The 23,429-nt window shown below is 42.5% G+C and overlaps 1 protein-coding gene across 7 annotated transcripts in view; it reads left to right on the plus strand.

Moving 5' to 3' along the window:
• The window catches only part of ELF1 (E74 like ETS transcription factor 1), an 87,612-nt gene that overhangs the window by 163 nt on the left and 64,020 nt on the right, over positions 1–23,429 (plus strand). The window contains exons 1-2 of one of the 7 annotated variants that reach the window (XM_030234639.2): positions 21,338–21,421; positions 23,074–23,185. The exons of 2 other annotated variants lie outside the window; for them this stretch is intronic. The gene's annotated coding sequence lies outside the window, so the exon portion shown is untranslated. Of the gene's footprint in view, position 1; positions 146–4,975; positions 5,059–21,260; positions 21,422–21,487; positions 21,622–23,073; positions 23,186–23,429 lie in introns of those variants that run through there. 4 more of the 7 variants (XM_050978750.1, XM_050978762.1, XM_018908695.3 and 1 more) reach the window with 4 other exon arrangements.

The following is a 23,429-nucleotide window of genomic DNA, read 5'->3' on the forward strand; positions in this document are numbered from 1 at the left end:
GCGTCCCGCGCTTGGGGGCATCGGGAGGCTCAGCCGCCTCCCCTACGGTGGGGAGAGACACCGCGGACCGCGGGTTCGAGCCCCACCGCCGGCAGCGCCCCGTGCCTGGCAGTCCCTGCCCCGCGGCACCCATGGGAGATGAAAGGTGTGGGGAGAAGGGCGGTGACAGGGTGCGAAGGGGCCGGGGAGGCAGCGGGCCCTGGCCGGGCGGCGGAGCGCGCCCTGGGGCGGCGGCCAGCGGAGCCTGGTCCCGCCGGACGCCGCTGCCAACTTTCTGGGAGTTCGGCGGCGCGAGTGTCGGGAGGGCTCCTGCTGCGTACCAGCTTCACCTCCTCCCTCTCCCCACTGCCCCTGGCACCGCCGCCCTGCCCTCCCTCTGTCCCCGCCCGCCTCTCCCGCCGTCGTGGGGCAGGAGAGGGGGGGCGAGGGCCGGCTCCCTCCCGGGGCGGGGGGGGGGGACGGACGGAGACGACTCGGTCACGCTCGGGCGTCCCCGGCACATTGGCCCGGGATCGCCTCCTCCGCTGCTTCCCCCACAAATAAAATTCACCCCGGGCTGGTGTTCTACAGCACACCCTCAACCCCCTCCCTCCCTCTCCGCCCTGCCCTGTGTGACTGATCTCCCCACGGTTCTGCGAAAAAAGTCGTGTTAATTCACCGGCTGCAGCTGGCAGCCTGTTTGCTACAGTCACGCACAGGGGTGGAGGAGAAGCCTGCGGAGTGAGTCATGGCTGTAAGAGGCCCTCCGGTTGTTTATGGCAAAAACAGGGGGTGGCTTATTCAACATGTGGGAAATATGGGGAGTAAGAGTTGCCTCCATCCATCCTACAAAAACAGGGCAGTGGTACCTGTTCCTAGCACCCCCTGCCATAGCTCGCTGTCAAGCTGCCTGAGAAAGGAGGTTGGGAGAGTGCCTTTTCCTCTCACAAGGAGGGCTTGTGGTCAAACTGTCATAGCTAGCTGCAGGAGTTTTGCATTTGTCAGCATTTCCATTATAAGTGTACTTTTTATGTAGTTCACAACATGGCTATAAATATACGCCCTGGGTTGAAATTTGGTTGATGGCATCTTCTCCACCTAAGCAACTTTTGAAATTATTCTGCTTAGATGCTAAGTGGAAATCTATGGAAAATACCGGCTTTTTATGCTTCCATCAACTTTAAAGTTTAGCTGATTGCACACATGAACTCATTTACAGCTGTTAGTAAAAGAAAAAAAAAACCTCCTTCCCCCTTGAGTTTGTTAAATTGGGGAAGTGTTTAAAGGCTTTACCTTAGTAGGCATTGGTCATTAATTAGTGTAGCAGAGACTCTGAAGACTCTTAGAAGGTACCTGCTACCTCGAGTGAGAGTGAGGGCACCCACCTACAGAAGGAACACAGGACCCTGTGTGTCCTCACAGCTCTAACCCCCGAGTGCCAGGGCAATTCTAATGCCTCAGCACCACGGACAAGAAGCTGGTGTTAAAATCAAGGCAGAATACGCTAACTTCCCTCTGTGGGATTATTTTTTTTTTTTCTTTTTTTTTTTTTTTTTTTTTTTTTTTACCGTGTCCGGTCAATTGCTGCTTCTGAGACAGGGAACAAACCCAGTATTTAGGAGCTTTCGTTTTGTGTCCCTCTGTATACGCACTGAGTTTGGATCCCGTGAAACATGCCTGCCACCCAGTGGATGTCGCTGATCTCTATATATTCTATACATTTACCGCCTCTCCCCTGTGCCCAGCCCTACCCCATCGGTAAGTTTGCAAAGCTCAGGATGCCGGGCTCGCCTGTCCACCTCGGACCTGTGCCCGAGGATGGTGTTGGTCGTGACAGGATGTGCCAGCATCCTTCCCGGCCAGCTCGGGACACGACGTGCGTCCCCCAAGGTGTAGCAGCTCTCTGGCTGGGCAGCGGCGAGGAGAGGTGAATGGGGCAAACAACAGAGCAGCAGAGGGAGAGGCAGCTTCGGGGCTGAGACAGCTGGAGAATCGGATTTTGCAGTCCCAGCCTTTGCCGTTGATTTCCACGTAAACATAAAGGTTTTTGCCCGTGGTCTGCTGGGTTTTCTGGCAGCCTGGCCTGAGTCCCTGGGATCTGCTTTGCAGTTATGCTAAACTTAACCATCTGGAACATAAATGAGTGTCTGTTTGGTCTCTGTGTACAGAAGATGTTTTGCAGGTCTAAGCATGTTAGAAATACAAGCCTTGAGTGTTAGATTTGCTGACTCAGTGTCCACAGTTTTTTGCTTTAATATATCTTAGTTTCCTGTATTAAAAATATGTGGATAACAGTATCCTCTAACTTACAGATTACTGTAGTGATGAGAAGCATATAAGAACCTAAGAGAAAATAAATCATTTCCTCTGTGATTTGAAAGTGTTTGATGATGCTCTAGAGAACAAGGGCAAAAAGAGGAGTTTGTGTGTTAATTATAGCAAAGCTTTCAGTGGGAAAAAATGTGACCAGGTCAGTTGCAAATACAGATTTATCTAATTAGAGATTGATGTATAGGAGACATTTTTAGTTAACGTAGACCACTTAGTTCTAATAATTTCTAAAATCTACTTTGCTTATCATGCTTTTAATACTGCATTTTGTAAGTAATTTCCTAGATTTTCTTTCCCTTAGGTAAAGTGCTAAAAAACAGATAGGCATCCTGGGATAACATATTTGTTCACTGTCCTTCATCACCTGGGTATATAAGGTAACACCTGGGACTCTGCTGTCAGAGCCCCCTGTTGAGGGTAATCAGTGGTGGTAGGTCATGGCTGTGGTCTGTGTTGCTGTAATTGCTTTTGTTGTCTGATCACCATGAGGAGCTGAGAAGAATGTGGATGTGGCCTAGCAAACACCTACTAAAAATGCACACAGTGCAGTTTGGTTTTGGACATTTGACCAAATTCAGGTGGACTTTTCATGGGGGCAGCAAAAGGGGGACCTCCAAAAGGGCTCCACCCTTCATTCAGATCTGTCATAGGGAGATGAAAGAGCATTAAAGCCTTTCAAGTTTCCAGACACGTTTTGCCATTGGGAGACAGCATTTTCCCTGGATTTGTTCTGAAAACAGCTCAAGTATTTTGGCCAAGTTCTTCTAATCCCAGTCTGCCTCTTTCTGCACCCCTCACTCAGAGGTAACTTTTACAGCACATGGAACAGAATTTAGCCTGAGGCAGACATTCAACTTGGAAAATTTCAACCCAAGCAGTCAAAGTCTGGCCAAGTTACAAGCAGCTGGAAGCAGCATCTTGCATTGGAAGTGTTCAGCAGCTGCCTAATAGGCAATGCTACAAGCATCACCAATCCTGTGTATATGTTTATGTACATGGAAATATGCTGCTGAATTATGATGTTATTTGACTGGTTACCTGGTCTACTCACTGTTTTGGTGTGTTTTTTTTTTTTTGTTTTGTTTTTTTGGTGGTTTTTTTTGTTTTGTTTTTTTTTTTTGTTTGTTTTTTTGGTTTTTTGTTTTTTTTTTTTTGTTGTTGTTGTAGTTGATTTTCTTTACTAGAAAAAGGAACCTAAACATCTTTGGTTAATGCTATGAATGATTTTCCTTACTCACATTATTCATTGTTTTCCTGACTGAAAAATTGAAAACTTTAAAATGGAACCTCTGAAATAAATGTCAGGCCACGGCTTACTGGTTCTGAATACTTCAAAATGACTTAATGATTGTTAAAGACCAGTTTACAGTAGAACTAAAGTAAATTGCTTCCCAGCATTTTGAATTGTAAAAATCCCACATCTTCCAAATTCCTAAGCTATTCATCAACTGCTCTATTGTAGCAGACTCACCCTATATTGTGTCCCTGATATATCTATTAAGTCTGCAGTGAAGTGTGAGTTTAAAACAATTGTGCCATGGAGTCACTGTGGAATAAATACCACAAACATTGGCAAAGTTGCTTCATAAATCTTTCTTAGTTTGGAGAGGAACTTAGGCGTGCCTTTCTTCTGTGGGAGCACAGCTGTTTCTTGTGTGGTTCCCTCGGGGCTGGATCTTGGTGTAAGGCTGGTTATCATCAATATATTCACAGTTTCTGTGATGATATCGCATCATTACCAGCATATTATGTGCAGGTTTGTGCACGTGTGGAACAAGTTGCTAGTACACTATACTCCAAATAATTTTTTAAATGATCAGCACCCATCAGAAGGCATTTTTCATGCAGCCACATACAAAGGACCCAGGATTGTGGTTACACCAGCACAATAGAGGACTGTCCTCAAACTAGTAATTTATTAAAAGAAGGCTTAAGAATTTGTTCAGAGAATCATCTCAACGGGAATTTTCATTGCAATGCTGCAACTGAAGTGTGGTCTTTGGCTGTGCAGCAATATAAATATTGTGTAGAAGTAGGAAAGTACGTGGCATTAGTAAGATCACAGGAATTCCATGTCTGGTTTTGCTGCTCACACGTGAGGAAGGATGTGAAATATTAATAAGAGCACGGGGACCAAAGTGATCCACGCTTTAGAGACCAGGTGTCACAACTGCAGATTGTACATCTGAGGAACGATATGGTGCCTGTGTATATCATACATGTGTGTAAGGAAAATACTTGATATTTGCTTGACCATCCAGTGTCTGAGAGGTGAAGTTAGGCATGTTGTACTTTGAACTAATAAGTAGCAATGAGGACAGTAGAGGATTGTAGTGGATTTGCAGTTGCTGAGAGTGTTTAATGTTGCTGGGTTTTTCTTATTAAAGATGTGCTTTCACTTGCTTTGGTGGAGGATGTTTCCAGTGTGTGTAGAAGGGGAAAAGACTGTACTCCGTTCACCTGCATTTTTCCCTAGATTGAAAAAACAAGATTACTTGCAGTGCCTTCTGTGTATTGTAGCATATATTGCTACCTTGACAAGATAACACTAAAATGCCATACTTTTGAACTTGGCTGGTTTTCTCTTGGGTCAGGAGCACCATTTTTTCTTGGTGCCTAATTTGACTTCTGGGAGTGTGATTAATTATTGTGTACTTCTCTCTAGAGTATCACCACATCTGGTGGCAGCTGGTGACAGGATATCAGATCCTCACTTTACATAGTCCCCTCCCAGGGGGTGTATCCCAGGTTGGTGTATCATCTTTCTTTGTTCAGGATACTGTCAGTTATATTCAGGCATGAAAAATATTTTTTTCTGCCTTTAGATAGGCAAGGACATTGCTCAGTGTTCAGAAGTCAGCTGCTCACTGCTCTTCCCTTAAGCATGTCTCTGTCCTTCGGGCATTCCTCTCCTGCAGTCACATCTGCTGCAAGCAGACAGAGGCAGGCAATGTGCACATGGCCTGGCAGCAGAACACCCCTGGCAGTCACTAAAACAACAGAGGGTATGTCGGTGAAATCGTTTTGTAACCTGAAACATGACTGACTGCCTGAATCAAGTTGAAGCATTACCTGCAACGCTCCTTTTCAGGCAGCTTCACAATAAAACTGAAAGTTTAATTTAGCCTGGGAATTGAACTGGAGCCTAGATAGCTGCAAGATGGTGCTTTATATTTCCATAGTCTGTTCTTTTTGATATAACAAACAGACGCATTTTTTCCTTCTGCAGATGAACTAGGACAAATATACTCTAAAGAGTTGAAATATTTCTTTCTGTAAAAAATGTATTTCATTGCATGTACTGTAGTGTATTTGGTATCAGAAATCCCATGTTCAATCTTTTACAGTGGTTTTGGTTTAGCTTTTTCATTCACACTTTAAGATAGCCTATGAAAGTTTTAAGGTAATAAAACATTTTCTATATAGGATGAATTTACTGGAAGTTTTCTTGTTGAGAACAACTGAAATTTAAGAGACTAAGTTCTTGTAAGGCAAGAACTATCTTTAGACTTGAAAGCATGTATATATGAGCGTTTCCACTGACTTGGAAATACTCAAGCACTCCCCTCAAACATGATTTTCAAATACACTTTCCTCATCTGCTCTATTGAGATGTTCACGTTTGGGAAAATAATGACAGTATAACCTTCTAGGGTTTGGCCTATCTGCCTGTTGCTATGTTCATTTGAGTTAATAATAATGTACTATTGATTTCTAGGACATGCAGGAGCCGACTTAATAAGAAAAGTACAAATCAGATTGGATGTTTTCAATTTTAAAGAGCTCTAGTTAGGCTATTTAATAAATTCCTTCCCAGAAAAAGGCAGAATCGGAGAACAATGAATTTGGCATTCTATTTTGATGTTTCAGTACTTGGATAAAACTAGTGTTAATATAAGATGATAATGAGTGTTGCCACATCGTGTCTGTTTTGAAAGTGCAGTCACGGGTTGTAGTTTGCCACTTCGTGACATTTTACTGTGTTTGTCATATTTAGTGAGTTTCATTCCCTTCCTGGTTGTGAGGTGAAACAGTGTTTGAGGCTGAGATTAAAATTGCCAGAATTGTTAAATGTCCATCTCAGAGACATATAAAATGTTAACTTAATACTGTTAAGTAGTTGAGCTATAAAACTGACTGTATGCTTAACAGCACAAACTTATGTGTGGAGGATAATTAGGCACCGTGAATTAACAAATACTAGAAACAGTAGTAGGACTGTGTTTTCTGTCAGGTTTGATTTTCCACCTCACCACAGCCAAGTGTCACTATAATCAGAATAGTCAAGAGTTAGGTGTTTTTATGAAATGCATTACTCTGTATCTGTTGTGCAAACTTCCCATTTCATGCCTAATCCAGCACACCTGTGGCCAGTGAAGATGTAATTTTGCCCACTCTCCAGAATTTAACTTCCTTTTATTTGTATGTGCGTACAGAATTTTATTTTTTCTTGTTAAAACCTAATACTAACACCCACTTGTCTACTCTAGGCAGTGGTTATCCTGGTTTTTTCCCTCCATGAATACAATAGTGACATTAAGCAGTTACATTGTCTGGAGTTCCTGGTGATACAGACATCCACAAAATTTAATGAGGTGTTTCAGCTTGCTTGACCTTGTTCTGTGACTCATTTGCGTGTCATAGATTCAGGTAGAAAGCCAAGCACTCTCCAAGTCCTGGCAGAAGGTTGCTCACACCGTATCTGCTGCTGCAGCTTCTGTTTCAGCATCTGCTGCTGCTCAGAGAGGTTCTGCTGCTGTGCCATGTGTTGGATGATCTGGGGTGTGTTTGGGCTCTTTGGAGAGGGGGCATGAGCCGGGGTGGAGCTGTGGAAAAGACCTTTCCCAGGCAAGGGGGTATTGAACAGCATTCTGGTTCTCTGTTCTTTCATTCTGTTAAAAGGGAAAATTCTAGGAGAAATTGAAAGGTCTGTTGATCAAAAGAATTACAGCAAATATGTTTGTTTTAAGGGAAGCTGAGGGTGGACTTTGTCACCAGTTTACTGAAGAGGTGACAAGGTTATGCCATCCTCTGCCATGGGGTTTGGTATTTTTTAAGATAAATGAGAAGGGAAGTGCTATTGTGGTTAAGAGGACAGCAAGACTGGTCAGAAGAGGGGTGGTGACAGTACTTAGTGTTCACGTACTGCCATAGGAACACTGATCCAACTTTGTCATTGTTGAATCCAACATCCAGTTATGTTGTGATAATAATGTGTTGTCTAAGGAACAATGAATCTCTAGAGCATAGTCCATAGCTGTGATGTCTGCTTGTCTTTTGCATCAGTTATCCCCCCACCCCTGGCAGCTGGTCACTCATCTTCTGTGTGCATTTATTGCCCCTGACCTGCCAGCTGAAAATAGGAACCCTTCTGTTTCTCCCAAAATTATTTTGTTTAACTTACCTGGTTCAGTAGATTTATTTCACTCAGACTGGGGAGCCTAGGTGGCAAAGCTGAGGCAGTTTCTGGTAACTGTGCTGAGAAACTGCTGGGGGGAAAGGTTAAGGACATCAGTGGTATGTTAGTGGAGATATTGGAAATGAGATGTATCCACAGAACTGTACACCTTTCTCCAACCTTGTGCTGGCAGACCTGTGTCAGCATTTTATGTTTCCCTCTGGTAGAGGGGAATTATACCCACATGTAGTTTTGTCTAGAGAATAGATCCCCCAGCACCTGCTTGCTTCCACTGAGGTAGAGCTGAGCTCTTTTCTTGTGTGTTAGGATTTTCAGCTCTGTGCAGCTGTCTTTCACTGGATGCCTTTTCAAGTGAAACCTTCATCTTAAGCCATCCAAAACAAACCTCTAGGGATTTTTTTCAGGTTTTCTTAGTTGACCTAATTTTGTGGGTTAACAGATTTGGTCTGAAGGATTTAAAAAAAGATTACTAAGAATTTTTCAAATTCAGTTTTATCATGTAGCAAAACTTGGCAACCTTTACAGGTAAAATACTTAAATTAATGAACAAACTGGTTTCTGATCATAAGTATACTATAACCATGATTGTGAGAGGCAGAAATACACTTTTATATTCTTTGCAAATGACCATTTGTGAATTTTTTCCAGGACATGTCTTTTAGGTTAAATTGTTTTCATGTCCTTAAGATTAAGTATACCATTATACTTCTATCATTATTGTAGATAATGATGATTAGGGAGGGAAGGAGGTGAGTGCATCATTGTGTACCTCATTTGAGGTGAATTATTGCAAATGCATGACCTAAAGTCTGATGTAGCTGCTTGCTTTGCCTCTGGAGGTACATTTTGGGGCAGTCTAAAGCAGAGGTCAGACAGAACAGATTTTCAGGACAGCATGTTTTCAGGATGTTGCTGGCTTAAAAGGTCTTCCTGTGTTTTCTGCAAGAAAACCATTATGTTAACCTTTTTAGATGTTGTGTTTTGTCCCTCTGAAATAAAAGCTGAATCAGAAGTGGGGGTTTGTAGTCTCCGTTTTATCATTGTGTGTGATTAGCAGCTGAAAGGTCAAGTCATACATGAGAGTGTTACTGCACAAGCCCTTCATTGTGTTTACTAGGTAGGTGGGGTTTTTCTTCTTTTTCTAAATTTATACACATTAGTCAAAGAAAACTACTAATTTCATGTTTTCCTAAAGGAAAAAAAAAAAAGGTATTTTTATAGAGAATGCCTTTCCTCTGGAGAATTACTGCAAAATACTGTGTTCTTCACATACTTTGAGATTCAGACTAGGTTTCAGATCTCATGTCTTTGCCTCAACACCTATGAAGAATATTACTTTTTCAAAAATTCTTTAAGCCTTTAGGTCTCCTGGATTTGCACTTTCCTTGTTTCAGATTGATGTCAAGACATGTAGCAGCATCAAGTGTAATTAGACACTGTATAGTTTGTTGGAGTTTCTGATTTGTGATGTGATGGGTAACCATTTCAACTCTCTCCATCTTTTTTTGAACTGAGAACATGTATGTTCAGATAAAAGTTTATATTCTGTATATGTTATTATCAGACTGAGCAGTAGTCTTGCTATAGGTGTTCAGTAGGCAGAAGCATTTGTGCAGGTGTCATTTAAGGGAGAAAATGCATAATCGTGGTTCTTTTGCATAGCACTGTGATCACCTTTGCAGGATGGCTGCTTTTTAGCTGTCCTAAATGGGAAGTATTAGGGAAACCACAGAATTTGGATACTGTGTTAAAAAAACTGGAGGACAGATGCAAGGGTGGCCTTATGAATGCTGTCACTGGTACTTTGTTGTTTGTGCACTCCCACTTTCTTACCTAGTTGTATTTTCAAATAATGGCTTTCAGTTTGTTACTGAACTGGAGACAAGTAAAAGTAAAAATTTGGAAGGGCTTTTTTTGGTTTCTTTTTTCTCTGTTCTGGGGAGGAACCCCTTTTTTGGGATTACTTGTTTCATCTGCCAGAAAAAATATTACTTACCATCTCCAGATAAACAGGGAGGAAATTGCAATTGTATGTGGATTCTGACTGGAACACGATCAGAGCTTGGGTGGCTTAAAAGCAGATGTCTCCATGCTTTTGCTCTGGAGAGCCACCACAATCAAATTTTCCTATCTTTATTACAAAATGTATTTGAATGTTCATTTATATGCCTGAAGAAAAGGGAATAGAGCTGGGAATGAAAGAAAATAAGGTAAAACAAATTAAAAAGGGAAAGAAGTAGAAAAAAGCAATCCAAACTGGCTTTCTCCTTCTAACTGGAAGAACATGAGCCAGGGAAATGAGACACAGAAGAAATTGAATAGTCCCACTGGTAAAGTTGTGATAATTTAAACTCCTATTGAATAACCGGGAGCTAGATCAGTGCTTGCAGAAGAATGTTAAGTTTAATTGATTACCTGTAGTGAGAAACTTACATCCCTTTCATCCAGCTTAGTGTGTAGATATTTGTTTACTGAAGGATTTTTTTGTCCTTTTTAAGAACAAAGTGTTACCTTTTGCTAAATGTGAAAAAAATGGACTCAAACCTGCACACTGCTACCAAATAACATTGAAGACCAGTTACCTGTAATTACAGCTTAAATTTCTTTCCACTTGTATCCTGAACATAGTGTGATGTAGTTTTGAGGAGATTAAGAGCCTGAAGCATGGACAAGCAGTTTTTTCACCTAATTAATGATCAGTTTTTCTAAATGAATGGTAGCCATCAGTGAAGCACCAGATCTTCAGCTGGATATAACCAAGAGTTCAAATTCAAGATCTTCCAATTCCTTTTAGACAGTCTGGACTTACTTTGCTTTACAAATGCTTTACAAGTGCTTTACAAATGAGGAGGGAGGTACAGAAAGCCCCAGGTGGTTCTGTGGGGAATCAGGTGTATTGTTAGCTTGGGATTGGTGCCAGTGATCAGACCTGAGGGGAAAGTAGTGGGGAAAGTGAGGCAGGAAGGCCCCATCAGGGATGTGGAGAAAAAGACTAAATGAATTAGCAGCCTGTCACCAGCTCTGTTTTATCACTGTAGTGATATTTGTTCTTTTTCTCTCTGGAGGATTTAAACTCTTTGTACTTTTGGTGTTTAATAAAAGTGGAAATAAATGGATGACAAGGAGATGTCTTTTGGGGCTTTGCTGGCATGGTTAGTAAAAGTGTATTTCTGCTCTGCTCAGAGTCAGAGAGATGGTGTGAATGAACAGGTGTGCAAAGTCAGATTGGACGGGGCTTTGAGCAACCTGATCTAGTGCAAGAAGTCTCTATCCATGGGGAATAGGATGGACTAGATGATCTTTGAAGGTCTCTTCCAACTCAAACTACTCTATGATTCTGTGAAATCAGTGGCAGGGAGGAGCTTTGTAGCAAAACAAAATGTCAATAGCCCTGTGGAGAAGGACTAGGGGGTTCTTGATGGATGAAAAGCTGGGCAGGAGCCAACAAGCGTTCCACTTGCAACCTGGAAGGTTTATTACATCCTGGGCTGCAGCAAAATCAGTGTGGCCAGCAGGGTGAGGAGGCGGTGCTTCCCCTCTGGAGATCCCAGCTGGAGTGCTGCATCCAGCTCTGGCATCCTCAGCAAAAAAAAAAGACAGGGACCTGTAGGAGCAGCTCCAGAGGAGGGCCATGAAGGTGATCACATGGCTGGAGCACCTCTCCTACAAAGTCAGGCTGGGAGAGCCTGGGAAAGAGAAGGCTCCAAGCAGACCTTATTGTGACTTACAGAAAGGAGGGGTAGGGTAGATACACACTATCTGTATGTCAGATAGTGACAAGAGGCAATGATTTTAAACTGAAAGTGGGCCAACACAGCTACTAAATGATTATACACTGCTTTCCCCATGCCTCTGTTTTGCTTTGTCTATGTAGATTAACAGCTTTTTGCTGCATTAGCTCTGACGTGCAGATCCTCAGGTCGGGTCTTCAGCCTGCTCCTTTCTGCCTACAGGCATGAACTATTCCCTGGGCATTGTACCTGTTGATTTGTACCCAAATCTCTCCTCTGTTTTCTCCATATATGATCTCCAGTTGCCATTGCACCACAAAAATGCAAATCTGCATTTTCTGATGATGCAGGTAGCATTTTTCCTGTGTGGTGAATTTTCCAATGTGTTGTATAATTTTGTTTCATAAAACCTGTACCTCAAAATCTAACTTTTGCTGGAATGGTGCAAAATATTTGGGTAGCTTTGAAAACATTCACTGGATAGTGTCATATACTTGAGTAGAAAGGGAATTTAGTATGTTTTAGTACATTAAGGAAAATTTGTATATTTTCAGAAAATTAAGTAGAAATAATGCACCTAACACTGTTACAAGCACCTGGAACCACAGCCCTGAGTCAGATTGTTTAGGATCTTCTGGGGAAGCAGCAGCCTGCTGCATGCAAGTAAGGATTAGCAATAAAAGAATTAAAGGGTGCTTGTTTAGGGTAGGGGAGTTCATTTTCTCATGAAGCAGAGTAGCAGGAAGTAAGCTTCTGCTAACTTATGCAAAGCAGCAAGGGATCATATCAGAAAACCAACAGGCCTGAGGATGAGAGCAATTAACCAAAAAAAAACCCAAAAAAGGGTTTTTTCTTTCTCCTTTCTCAGTGACATCATTGACTACTGTCATAAAAAAGGTTGGTTTAATTATTGTTATTCTGAATATTAAAATTAAATTAGTTTGATGTTACTCTTCAGTTACTCACAGGAAGATTTCTGTACTCTCAGTCACAAGGGGTATATTTTTGTCTGTTATGCAAAGCTGGAAAACATTTCTAATAAGTCTTGCTAAAAATGGGGTGCATTAAAGGAAAAGTTCAAGAAATAGAATTAGTTACAGAGAAGCAGTAGATGAAACACTCTGAATTGGGCTACTGTGCTAGAATGTGAACCCCTGTTCCTTGATGGTGGAGGGAGTTGAAATCACTCAATTCTAGTGGGGTACTTTTCATGGCACAGGTATCTTTAAAGCTGATGGACCTTCAATAAATGCAGGACAAAATGGATAATAAGTTTAAACATATATATTGAAATGCTAAAGAGACAAAATTTGACTTAAATAATAAATATTAATTATATATAGTACTTTGAATGTAGCATTGAGAATATTAAGCCTTTATGACAGGTTGTTTGGGGAGAATACTGAACTGCTTCCATTAATAACAGAATGACCTCTGTTAGTAGAAAGCAAGAGGAAAATCACATGTGGGAAACTGTGCCTGCCATAATGTCTTTTTGTTCTCTTAGCCTCTGCTTTCCAGTTTTAGTTTCAGGGCCCCCTAGACCACAGAACCAAGAAAGATGATTCCTGGGAAGCTTTTGGAAAACCCATCATAGTAGCAGCAATTCTCTCTGGAGCTGAACCTCCGTGCCTGTTTAGGATATGTCCGACTGCTGTACCTTGCCTTTATGGGCAAGTAACAGTAGCAGAGGTGATGGTTTGGTTTCTTGGACTGATCCACAGGATCTCAGTCCTACAGGATTTGCTGGTAGGACTGTTTGGCTGACTGAAGATGAGGACAGAGATGGAAACTGTTGTTTTTGTGACTTGAAATGTAGCTGAGAGATAAAAATGTTGGCCTTCCAGCAGCCAGTTCCCCTTCCCAGCAGCGCTGAGCTCCTCAATACCCTTCCTTTTTGTGTCCTGCAGTCTTTATTTTTTTTCCCTCTCTTCTCCATGATTTATGTATTTACCAATTGGTTAATGTAGCATGTATTTGGATAGGTAAGCCTGCTACTAAAAATATTATTTCCTGAACAAGCAAGTAACCAGGTTGCGTTTCCAGCTAACTGTTCTTTAATAGCCAGGTCTCAGCCTGAGTGAGTTGCAATGGAAAATTGATTCATTCACATGAGCTTACTTTTTTCATAATTTATTTTCTATGTCCTGCCTCTCCAAGTTACCTCTTTTATCTTTCTCCATTAATTAGAGCAGCTGGAAGAGCAGTAATAAACACACTTTCCTTTCCTTTGTGTTCACATCCTGAGAAGTGCAGAAATACCCTTTTGCATTCTTGTAAGCATCTAAAATATTCATGGAACTCTAACTCAACATTTTTCTAAAAATGATGTTTATCTGGATTTCCTTTAATTCCATGAGTTTGGTCTGCATCCATACAGGGAGTCAGCACAAGTGTGTGAAGTAGCCAGTGTGGCCTGCATAAGGTGACTGGATTGAAAGGATAAAAGAAATTGGAATAGAAGTAAACATTTTTTCATCTGACTCGAGCAGTAGAAAAACTTGCAGCAGCCACCCTGACACATGCATCTGTCGGGTGCTCTTTTTGTTATTGTCTAAAACACAAATGTGGATAAATAATTCCCTGGTACTTCTTTAAGACATCAACAGTAATTTCCTGTAGTACAGATGGCATTCTGGGACTGTGCAGCCTCTGAAACCTAGCTCTCTGGTCTTTAAAAGAAAATTAATTTTAAAATAATAAAAAAAGGCAGCTGCAGAAGTGCAGCTTTGGGTCCAGAACTGTCTAGCTAAGGGCGGTGCCTAGCTGTTCTTCCTCAGGAGAGGGTTTGATGGGGAACATGATGATCCCTCCCCCCTCTGCTCCCACCCTGTAAAGAGGCCAAACAATAACAGCAATACTGACACCACTGTGCTGTAACTTTGGCATGTGTCTGTGCACTGGTGTCTGGGTGTACCAAATACTTTGTCTGTGATTAATAGCATTCCTTGCATAGAAACTTCTGAAAATCTCAGCTTCATTCTTGATTTTTATACTGATAAATACGGACATTAAAAAATCCACTGTGAACACTGTTTTTTTTTTTTTTCTTCTTCCGAGTATGTTTTCATTATTCCTGAATGTGTTGCAACACCCAGAAATGTAATGAGTGACTCACAGAATGAGCAGAGGAAAAATATACAGTTACAACTTTTTAATGAGCATTTGTAGCCAACGACAAAGTATCCCAGTTGAGAAACCCTTGTTGGACTATATAAAATTGCCGAGTCCTCTGTTTTATGTTCCTTCTGGATGTATTTGCAACATAGTGTTACTTAGTATATATTTCTGTTCTTTCATATCCCTGATTTTTTTCCTTTCTTGTATCGTGGATTTCAACATTCAGACATCAAAAAGAAAAACTATAGAACAACATGTTTACAAATAGTTCTGGATTTTGTGTTTGTGTGTGTAAGAAAGGAAAAGAGCAAAGGCCAAGTCTACCACTTCTGGTGTAGTAACATCTTTAATGGTTTCAGATTAAGCTGCTATTCTTCAAAAACTATCCTTGCAAGGAATCTGGAGCAAATACAACCATTCAGTTAATGCAGCATAGCTCTGAAGGAGTATAATAGTGGGGGATCTGAAGCTTGTGGGATGATGTTGGGTGTGCTGTTCTACTGCAAGGATCAAAACTGACTTTCTTTCTGGAAAGAATGGTTCTTGGAAAGTCTCGACTTTTCTTCCATTCATATGTTTTTGAATTTTATCAGTATTTATAAATTTTACTTTGTGTCTTGTACCCCCTTACCTTTGTATCTTTCTTGCACAATAGTGGGAGATCCGTATTTGCTTAAAACCTTTGAGTGCAAATCTGTAGAGATAGATGGGCAACCTAATACTTGTCTTTCAAACCAGCTGTACCAATAAATGATCATTTAATTTGTAAAGTTAAGGATCTAGCATAATCTAACTGCAGTCAGGATGGTACAAATTTGTATTTTATTAAAGAATATTTTAAAGGAATTTTCAGGGCTGATACACATACTGTGTGAGAATTTGGAATAAAGGCATGATGTTGCTATACCCTTGTTGGTTCTCTTGGGATATTCAGTAATCAGTAACAAAAATGAGTTCAATTTGGCTTTTTTTTGTTGCAAGTATGTTATAGTGAGGTGTTCTGTATATAAAATAGTGTTGCCTTTACAATGCAAAGCTGTACTTGGGACTTATACTGTTTTCTGCCTTGTTTCAGAAACAGGCTGTGCCTTTTCAAATGGTAAGCTCTTCTAGATTAAAAAAAAAAGTAAATCCAGATAGAGTTAGCTCTTTGTTGGTATAAAATGCATTCCTCTGTCCATTTCCTTCTGATTAGTTGCCTTGTTTCTTGTAGGGTGTGTGCTGGGACAGTTTCTGCAGATGGTATTCAAAGATGTAAGGAAAGTTGGCCTTTTTGTGGATCAGTTTAGTGACTTTGAATAAAGAATTGGAAATTAGCAAATTGTAAATGAGTTGGATTTTAGGATGCCAAAGGTTTAACTGTCTGTCTGAGTGTGCTTACCAATAGCATTAGATGACGCATGACAATTTTTCATTTTTCTTCTGGGAAAACCTGGTAACATTGCATTGTATTTTGAAAATATTTGCAGATCATGGTTTAACTCTTTTTATTTCATGATTTTTGTGGGGTCTAAAGCTCTCTGAGAGAAGTTGTATGGGGTATAAATTTGTCCTGTCTCTATTTTCGTTTCTTTGCGTGACTTGACTGAGCTGTGGGTTTACAAGCGTGACTTCTGTCACACCTACTGGCAGGGGTATTTATAGGATGTTAAATAACTTTCAGTGCACTTTATGAAACAAACAGGCAAGGAGTGTGCAGAGGGAGTATGGAACAAGAGCTAGCTCAGGTCAGAAAGCCATGGGTTAAGCAGTACCTCTGTCTCTGCCCTCTGCCTGTAGCATTCCCAAGTAATGTATCTTTTTTTTTTTTTTTTTGTTACTGTTGTGCAATCATGTGAATCTTTACCTGAGTGCGGGCCCAATGTAGTAGTTATTACTACCACGGAGGGAGGTCTCATGTCTTTGGCTGGCAGTGCTCATCACAGTCTGATCAAGTTCAAGAGCAGCCAGCATTCCCCATCCTCCCCAGTCAGCTTTCTGCCACAGTAAGGCATTTAAAAGGATTAGTGGAAGACTTAACAGGTACCAACCAGTGCAAGGAGAGGAAGGGAAGGGAGAAGTGTGTTTGGGGTTGGTAAAGAAGTGCTAGGGAGAAGTTGGAGCCTGTAGCTTCTGGCTGAGAGTGCATCAGAAATTATCCTGTGTCAGAGATGTATCTATTATCTGGATTTTTGCAATTCTTTTCCTCCATAGCTTGCTTGTCAGTAGAAAGGAGAACATACCCAGATTTTAAACCATTCTCAGAAATATTGAGAGGCAGTACTTCTCAGCAGAGGCAAACCTATAACAAAAGGAGGAAGGAAGGAACTTGAAAGAGTGAGGAAAAGTAAATTGTCCTATAGGCTTGCCATTGCTGGGATGTGACCTAAGAATACCTTAGAGGTGATCCAAGAAGAATTTGTGCAAGGCTGGTACAAGGTCAAGGGTTTGTAGCTGTGTGGGATGTTGCTGTACTGCTGGCAAAGGCAGCATCTTTGCCAAATCTGCTTTCAGTAGGAAACACTGGAGGTGCAGTTGGAAGGATAGAATGGATGAGGTTCAAGCTGCCTGGTGCTTGATTGTGAATCCATTTAATTTCAGGCACCTCTCTAGCCCTTCTGCTACCAAGGAATCATTTCTGGAGACTTCTGCTACCATAGACTTGAGAAACACTCCCTTGTGTATTTTGAAAGATGACATTTACTATCTGAAGGATTTCAGTTAAACACAGATGGCCAGGATACCTTCTCTCTCAACTTTTGAGAAGTATAGTGGCCTTTTTACATGGACTATCACCTTTCCTTTCCAACAATTCATCTGAAGTTCAGAAGATTAACACGGTGTGAAAGTAGACTGTATGTTTTCAAATCCATTGTGCTCTACTTTCACAGTGTGCTCTAAAATGTCACTGAACCCTACCTTTAAATTGGAAATTAGGAACTGATAGCTGCATGGGCTGCTCTCCAGGTGCCATCCACATTTCTTCTCTGTGATTCTTTTCTATTGAAATCTCTGAAAATGCAAGTTTGTAGATGGCTAACAGTTGTCTTTAAAAGTATCAGAAGTGTATTGCCTGAATTTGTGATTTATTTTTTAAATAACACAATGGTATGAATTTTTCTGTGCCTAAAGTCCTCCTTCCTTTGGGCATAGGAGTAAGCTACCTTATAATCTGATGCAATTTCTCCATGTGTAAATATTTAGGTCATTATGCATTTGGCAGCATTAGAAACCCGCACCAGTGTCAGTCTGTGTTTTATGTGGCATCTACCCCCATGGAAGGTGCCAGCCCACAAGCCCAAAGTTCCAGGGAAGTAACACTGTGATAGATGCATATCATATTTATTGGATTAAAATGTGATAACACCCCTCCTAGTGTTTCTTGGTGTTGTACACAAGGAGAAAAGAAGATGTAGGAGTTTGGGTGTTAAGACTTGGGTGGAAGCTGGTTCAAGTGTTGTCCTTCCATACACAGTGTCATGTTGGGCGTATCCATTGCCCAGGTGTACTTTGGGGCTGTGCTTGTGAATGGGATTGTTGGAGTTTTTCCTTCCCTTCCAGAGACGCCTGAGACAAACTATTTTGCAAAGCTTGAGATACTGGGATCCTACAAAAACAAATGCAAACCAGAAGCTTCTTAAATCAGAGTTTTATCCAGTCTTGAAACAGAGTATGATGAAGCCCCAAGTCTGAATGAGGTGATTGTATGAGCCTGAGCTGGAAGCAGGGTGGTGGGATCTCCTCTTGCAAGAGTGAAAAGGAGTTACAGCATCTGGAGCTGCATTACAAATGATACCACAGGGTGCCACATAAATGGGGGCTTGCTAAGGCTTCTCACGTGGTGAACTTGTGTATAATGTAGCAGAAAAAAAAAAAAACAAACTAAGAGTTTTGGATCTAAATTTTCTGCTCCCTTCCCTTCATCAAAACAGTATTTTCTCCTCCCCAGCCCCCATCCAAAACTGAAAGCTGAACACATTCACAAACCTTTCTTTTGGCTTGTTTTTATGAGACTAAATGGTATGCCTTTCAGGTGGTGTGTCCTCCCATAGTTTCAGTTTCAGGCTGCCCCTTGTGCAGGCGGCTGCTTTGTTCTGCTCCTGTGTCTCCTGGCAGCTCATCTCATCCCGCCCTTGCAGACCTGTAGCTTTCAAAGCCAGTTGTGGAGGAGGGAGGTGATTACCAAAGCAGGGTGTGAAAAGAGAAGCAGCTTGCTTGGGTTCTCACTTGAGGCCAGCAGAAGTGAGAGCCACATCCAGGTCTCTGCCAGTCCAAGCCTGCTGGGCTGCACTGCTCCCTTGGAGCACATGATTTGGCATGTGTTTCTCTGGAAGCTGGGGCCAACAGCAACGTGAAAATTGTATTGTACTTTATTTATTTATTTATTTGTGCGGCCTTAACTTTTCTGCTGGTGGGCTCCACCCTCTGCCACGCTGTGTGACTGCACAAATATTTGCTCTGGGAAACAGTGGGGGGAGTAGCTCGGTGCAAGGAATATGAGGCTGGGATGGAGTGGAGGGCTAATGCTGTTTAAATTGGCTTAAGCTGTGCTGTTGGTCAGTGTCTAGCTATGTCTTTTGGGCAAATGGTGATCTAAGTTTTATGGAAATACTCATCCCAGCAATGGGCAAGGTCACTTCTTCTTCAAGCCAAAATTATAATTTGCAAGAAACCAGATACAGTTCCAGGGATGAACATCCACCTGCATTCTCTCTTGCTAAATATGTTTACATTTTACATATGCTTTAAAAAAAAATACTGCTTCCAGATTTAGCTTAGAAACCGCAAAATGTTTGCATAGCTTGTGCTAATACATCACTACAAAGTGATTTTTCAATTTAGTTGACTGCTTGGATAAGAATGTGTTATTTCTTTCCTCTCTAAAACATAACTATTAGACTTTCTTTAATTATTAAGATGGTGCTCTCCCTGTGCCAATGTTACAGTTCCTTGTAACCGCTGTGCGCCTGGGTCAGATTTCTTCCCTCTGTGCCCCATGATTTACAAAAGGTTTTGCAGCACGAGAAACAAATGCTTTTAGATGTAAGATTGGGTTAGACTTAAGTTGTTGTGAGAGGTGGAAAATATATAGTAACTAAAATAATGACACAGTGTTTTCTCCTCATGGACTTTTTTCAACTGAGAAATACAAATGAAGTCATGTTTTGATAAAGAGCTGTAGTGAAGATATTTTAGTACTGACTTAATTGATACTTTTAATCAGTAAGTCATAAAAAGTGTGCTGCTGCTTCTTTTTTTCAGATATTTCAGTAAAGCAGGCTGCAAAAATACAATAATAAACTACATGTAATGAAGTCATACATGGGTAACTGCCCTTTAAACAATAAACTGGGACCCAGTTTTGCTTTTAAGTGCCATGCAGGTATCATAAGGACTCAATTACTTGGAAGTAACCGCAAAATTGTTTTCTTGGTAATTAAACATAACCAGTAGTTAGAGATATTAATGTCCATAAAATACGGGTTTTATGCAGCAAAAAAATTTGTGGGACTCCTGGTTAATTATTACTGTGAGCATTAATGACAGCTGCCCTGAAATACGTTTGAATTTATCTCAATGTTTCTGCTAGATGTAGCTTCAGGTTTTTCTTACTCTCATTTTCTCTGCTCATTGAAAGGTCGCTCCTGCTGTTTCCTCGCCTCCCAGCTCCTTGCCATGCCATTGCACCCTCTCTGGTGGTTGTATGGCTTGGGTCCCTGTGCCACGCCTTCCGTTGTGGCCAGTGCACTGCTTTGGACTCTGCCTTTCTGGGAATTTGTGGAAAACCAGTGCACATGCCAGCCTGCAAACAGAGCATGAGCTTACCCTTCCTACAGAAACAAGGTGGAAGTAATGCTGTCCTCACCATCTGTGCCACATTTTTAAAATTACACTTCTGTCAGGCCTTTCAGTGTGCCCTATGTGATCATAGAGCCCATCCCAAGCACCTACACTGCTGAGGGCAAGGGGGCTTTCAGTGTGTTGTTTACTAGGCATGAGGCTTTGTTTGAAGAACATGAAGAGCATATCAGAAATTTACTGAGAATCCCAGGAACCTTGGCTCTGGCATTGGCTGTCTGTCCATCTTCCATTGGATACTGCACTTTAACAAAATTTCCCCAAGGGTTTTGACCTTCCAAAGTTACACTCTTTTTCAGGACTTAACCAGTTTGGTGTGAGCAAGATGTTATTGGTTGAAAAGATGAGATGTTCCACAGAAGCGTGTTTGTTCATTTAATTTAGGATGAGAGAACAGTCTTAAACCGTTTAGGCTTAAACCAGGGGAGGTTTAGGTTGGATGTTAGGAAGAATTTCATCACAGGGAGGGTGGTTAGACATTGGAATGGGCTGCCCAAGGAGGTGACAGAGTCACCGTCCCTGGAGGTGGCACTTGGTGCCATGGTCTAGTTGACAGGCAGGGTTTTGGTCATGGGTCAGACACGATGATCTCAGAGGTCTTTTCCAACCTAATTGACTCTGTGAATTATTACTCACGGAGGGGTGCGGGGCAGGATGTTTCATAGGGACCGGAGGCAGCGGCGGGCGCGGGTGCCGGGAGCGGGACGGCGCGGCTCAGGCGCGCTCTGCCCACGAGGGAGCCGGGCCGAGCGGAGCCCGGGCGGGTCACGAGGCCGCCGCCGGCCCGTCCCCCCCGCGCCCCGCCGCCACCTGCGGGCCGGGCCCGGCGGAGCGCCGGCCGCCGCCCCGGGGCGTGTCGTGTCGTTCCGAGCCGAGCCGCCCGGCCCCGCGGTGAGTCACCGTCCGGGGCCCGGGCACAACTTCCCCCTCTCAACAGGAGCCATTTTAGCTGCACGACGCTGCGGGGAGGCCGGGGCGGCGCCGCGGGCCCCGCGGCCGGGCGGTACGTGCTGCCCGGGGAGCGAGAGCCGGGCGGTCGGGCGGGCCGGGGGGACGCGGCGCCCCGGGCTACGGGCGGCGGCTGCTGCCTCGACGGGCGGCCGCGCTCGGGACAGCGCTCTGCAGCCGTCCAGAGAAACTGCGGGGAAGAGGGAACTTCTGGAAAAGAGCAGCAGCAGGGAAAAGCGAAATATAAATTGGGCCGTGAGTAAAGGGACGTCTCGGGGCAGCAGCGCCGTGAGCTGCCTGAAGCTGTGCCTGTTGTTGCGGGCAAAGGGCACCGCGGCTGTGCTTCTCTGAGCAGCGCGCTGCACAAGTGTGACAGCTGGCTTGTAATTCTGCTGCGTTTTATACTTTTGTCTCCTTTTAAGCGTGCGGGGTTGCCAGGCTGGCTGCCGGTCGGAGCCCTCCAGCCGCCGCTCAGCGGTCTGTAAAAGTCACAAATTTTATTTATTCTGAGGCTGCGTGGTGCCTGGACTCGGCTAGCATGGAACAGAGCACGGTCCAGAGCGATTCGGGCGAAGTGTTGGCTGTCAGCGCTGCGGCTTTGAACACCTCCGCTCCGCTGCTGTTCGCCCGTTGTGGTCCGTGGTGACTTTAAAATGGCAGATTTAAAATATCATTTCGAGGACAGATCATTCTCTGCGCCCTTAAATTGAAGTTCTCTTTCTGCCGAAACAGAGCCATTAACGGCAGACGCCGCGGTTTCGTTTCAAAATAGAAAGAGTTAAGTTGTTATGCAGGCAGGTACTTACCTTTTCCTGAAAATGATTAAGAAATGGAAGTTATGGTGATGGTGTACATAGCAGACCAATTAGAAAATAGGCTTAGTGGTAGTTGTAATTGGAGAAGAAAATCTTGGAGGTAACTGTGGTGCGTCAAATTGCTTCTTAAACTTTCAGTGGATGAAAACCACCTTGATTCTCTAAATTATGTACTTCTGGACTCTATCAAAGTTTTTGAAAAAGAATCTCTGTTTCCACCTTTGTTGAACGAAAACGTTCTTTAGAAGTTTTGTCTGACTGTATAACTTTGGACCGTGTATTTCCGTCTGTCACCTGAGAAATCAAATTCGATATCTTCTTACTGGAAATTAAATGACGGGGCACTTGAGCTGTTGTGCACAGGGGAATACTTTCCAGGTTCATTTGCTGTCTAGAGCCTGTATCTGAGAAGTATAATGGAGTCTTGCTTAGTACTGTGATCAGTTGCAGGGGAGGGAGAGAGAGAGGGAGGCAACCATTAAGTAGATGGTCATGTTTTGGGTGAGGCTGTCTCTTGTCTTCAGCCTTCCGAGTGTTCAGCCATATCTTGTTCGGCATCTTGAAGCACAATGTCTTTTCACTATCTTTTCATTTTACATTTTGGTTTTTTTCTTTCTAAAAACATCGAGTTTTGTACGTGTTTGGAGGATTTATTTGGCCCATTGTTACATGTTGAAAAGTAAAATCACAGATAAAATTACAGAGGAACTACTCGGAAAAAAAAAGAGTTAGTAATAGAAGTTTTTTACTGAAAAATTCTTACATATATTTGTATCTTTCTTTTTATCATCATGACTTTTATTTTCAGATCCTCGGGTTCTCTGCTTGCAACTGGTAGAACATGACCCTCCCTTTCCTTATCTCTTTTCTCCCCTTCTTTCTTTTGCACCAGACCCCGTTGAAACATCCAGCCCTAAGAACTTGAGGTTTTAAGTTTTTCTTTTTAAGTCGTCTACCAAGCTGCAGCTGCTTATCTTGGGAAGAAGGCTTTTGTTTTCTAAAGGGTAAGTGGCCACTGCTACTCTGTCTTGATCAGGGCTTCACAAAGGAGCAGTTCCTCTTTGAAGGCAAAAGCTGCCATGTTCATTCTCTTTTGCTGCCGTACAAGAACTTTGCCAGGGCTATGGACGCATCTGTGGTACAGTGGTGGAGCTAGGAAAAAGTGATTTGAAAGTCCTCCCAAGACTTACGGATGACAGCTTGGGCAGATCTAGAAGGCAGAGAAGTGGATTAGAAGGTACAGACAAA

This window comes from Serinus canaria, chromosome 1 (assembly GCF_022539315.1).
Source record: "Serinus canaria isolate serCan28SL12 chromosome 1, serCan2020, whole genome shotgun sequence".
Classification (NCBI taxonomy): domain Eukaryota; kingdom Metazoa; phylum Chordata; class Aves; order Passeriformes; family Fringillidae; genus Serinus; species Serinus canaria.